General features: G+C 37.2%; 1 pseudogene; it reads left to right on the top strand.

Annotated features, from left to right (window-relative positions):
* Positions 1-1541: 1541 nt before the first annotated feature.
* On the top strand, positions 1542-2681 carry LOC138923044 (olfactory receptor 4C15-like; annotated as a pseudogene).
* The last annotated feature ends 455 nt before the right edge of the window (positions 2682-3136 follow it).

Genomic DNA, 3136 nt, shown 5'->3' with positions numbered 1-3136 from the left:
GTAAGCAAATAGATAGATGTTAGTACATGCAATTGTATTTTTGTTAGTTTTATTAACATTGAAAATTGTTTTTGTTAGCTCTAGGTGGCATTTATAAAAATCAACTTACTTTTAATTCTCACAGTAAGCCTCATTATGCTTTCATTCACCTATTTAACAAATAATAATTACATATACATGTACACACACAGACAAGCACTGTCTGGCTGATAAGTTTCTGTTATATACATGTAGGTGAGGACACAATCATTCTCTGAAGTTGTGTCTTGCTATGGAAAATGAAGTCAAAGGTTGAAGTAATTGTCTGGATGACTCATGGAAAAACTTTCTGTGGGTAAGGTGGCTGGCTTTTTAAGTGAGAGTGTAGTTACCACAATTTGTAAAACCATTTTATCAAAAGCGATTTTTTTGCATTTTCCAATTTGACCCTCATTATGATCCTGTGAGATAAGTGGATAGGCTACACATGAACATCCCTACTTTACAATATAGTCACAAATTCAAAACAGATATACTTTGGCAAGTTGTACTTGATCAATTGGACCACATTGTATACATAATTAGCAAGTAATTAATAAAGCCTCAAGACTCTGACTATATGTGACACACTGTTTCTATTTCTTACCTGTGTGATTGTTGACAATCTGTCATTTGCTCTCTGACTTTCATTAAGGGGCTGCATTTAAACATGAACAAAGGAATCAGAAGGCTTTACCATCTATAGGTGGATGGAGACTGTAGAAAGGCCAATCCTGCTCTAAAGTTCTTGTTATAAAAGAAAAATCTTTGCTTCTTTCACTGTTGATCCAGTGGGAGGGACTTGGGTGTTGAAACCAGCCTGCATTACAATTCCAGATGCAGCATCTATTACTTGTTTGGCATTATCTCTTTAAGCATGAGTTACCTCCCAGTAAAATAGGGATAATAAGACCTACCCTGGGCTGTTTCCCATGCGCTAAGCCATGAATAATTTCTTTCCTCGTACTATTGAACTTAGTCATAATGATAACACTCTTCGTTAGGTATTGTTATTTTTTTATAAACCTCTGTTCTTATTTTTAAATGACGAATGAAGAAAAACACCAACTCAACACATGTGTACTTGTTATCTGTTAGTATTGAGGTAGGCCCCTTACCATAGAGCTTTCTCTTTTATAAAAAAACAAATTAATTAATCTTAAAGGCCCAATTCAGTTCAGACATTTAAAGAAATAATTAGGAGAATAGTCATGATTTTCAATTGCTTCTTTAACTGGGCATTATTTCTTCTTCTATTTGTAGATACGAGTCTCCTGATCAGGGATGGTGTGCCAGTCATTGTGCTCCAACTCCATGCAATGAAAGGCACCACTAATAAACTGGCAGCCCTCTTTTCTTCAGAACTTACATACGACTTTATAATCCTTCTCAACAGTTCACTCCAGGAAACCACTATTAAGTGATCAGAGTTGGTGGTTGAGATGAAAACTATTTCTCATCTCTTCCACATGTGAATACCTCCATTCCCCCAAACTGAAACTCTGGCTATTTTAATGTATTTAATAATTTATCTCCACCTCAATTCTGCCTAACTTCCCAAACCACCTTCCACAATTTTATAATTTTGTTTTCTCAATGATGACAGAAGCACATAAGATAATTTTTCATATGGATGCCTCCACTTGTAGATGACTACGATACCATAAACTGGTCTGAAATAACTTTCTCTTCATTTGTGGTATCTTTCAACTTTCCCTTGGAAATCATGCAAAACCAAAGCTTTGTAACTGAGTTTGTCCTCCTGGGGCTTTCAAAGAATCCAAATGTTCAGAAAATAGTATTTGTTGTATTTTCATTGGGCTACATTGCAACTGTCGGGGACAACTTGCTAATTATGGGTGACTGTCATGATCAGCCCGGTACTCCTGGGCTCCCCTATGTACTTCTTCTTGGCTTTCCTATCCTTCCTGGATGCGTGTTTCTCCTCTGCCATTGCCCCAAAGATGATTGTGGACTCTGTCTGTGAGAGGAAAACCATCTCCTTTGAAGGCTGCATGACCCAGCTTTTTGCTGAGCATTTTTTTGCTGGGGTGGAGGTCATTGTCCTCACTGCCATGGCCTATGACTGCTATGTGGCTATCTGCAAACCCTTGCTTTATTCTTCTATCATGAACTGGAGGCTCTGTGGTATGTTAATGGGGGTAGCCTGGATAGGGGGCTTCCTGCATTCCATGATGCAAATTCTCTTTACTTTCCAGATGCCCTTCTGTGGCCCCAATGTCATCGATCATTTCATGTGTGACTTGTACTCATTACTGGAGCTTGCCTGCACTGACACTTACATCTTTGGTCTTTTGGTGGCTGCCAACAGTGGGTTTATCTGCATAATAATCTTCTCCTTATTGCTTCTTTCCTATGGTGTCATCTTGCTCTCTCTGAGAACCCATAGTACTGAAGGGCAGAGGAAGGCTCTTTCCACCTGTGGATCTCATACAGCTGTTATGGTTTTGTTCTTTGTCCCATGCATATTTGTGTATGCATGACCTCCAACTGTTTTCTCCTTTGACAAAATGGGGGCAATATTTTACACCATCCTAACTCCCTTGCTCAATCCTTTGATTTACACTTTCAGGAATAAGGAAGTGAAAAATGCCATGAGGAAAGTGTGGTACAGAATAACGATGTTTTCCAATGAAAAATAAAACATTTAACTTTGAAAAAATTTTTAGTTAAGAGTAAAAAAGTCAAATTTTCTTATACAAAAACTTTCTGTGAATAGGTCTTTTTGATAGGAGGTAATGTAATGAAATTAAAAAAGCACTAACATGAGAGTCAAGAAATAAGGTTTTCATCCGTAGATCACTTATCAACTCTAATTTGGTTACTCAGTATCCTCATATGTAAACTAAAAAGAGTTGAATTTTATGCTTACTTAGAATCCAATAACCAAAAAAGAATGAAAAGAGAAATCAGACTGCTTGCCATTCACTTCATGCTTTAAAAAAACCTTATGGAAGGAAGACAAAAATATCTTAGAGATTAGGAACAGACACTCAAACTATTTCAAGTGAAAAGAAGTTTATATTTATGACACTGATGTCTGTGACTGATGAAAAACAATCGGGACTCAGGAAGGGCAGAGACTGGAGCATTCTCA

The sequence above is a fragment of the Equus caballus genome, unplaced genomic scaffold (genome assembly GCF_041296265.1).
Source record: "Equus caballus isolate H_3958 breed thoroughbred unplaced genomic scaffold, TB-T2T haplotype2-0000440, whole genome shotgun sequence".
NCBI lineage: Eukaryota > Metazoa > Chordata > Mammalia > Perissodactyla > Equidae > Equus > Equus caballus.
Note: the sequence above shows the minus strand (reverse complement) of the source record. Positions and strands in the feature narration are given on the sequence as shown.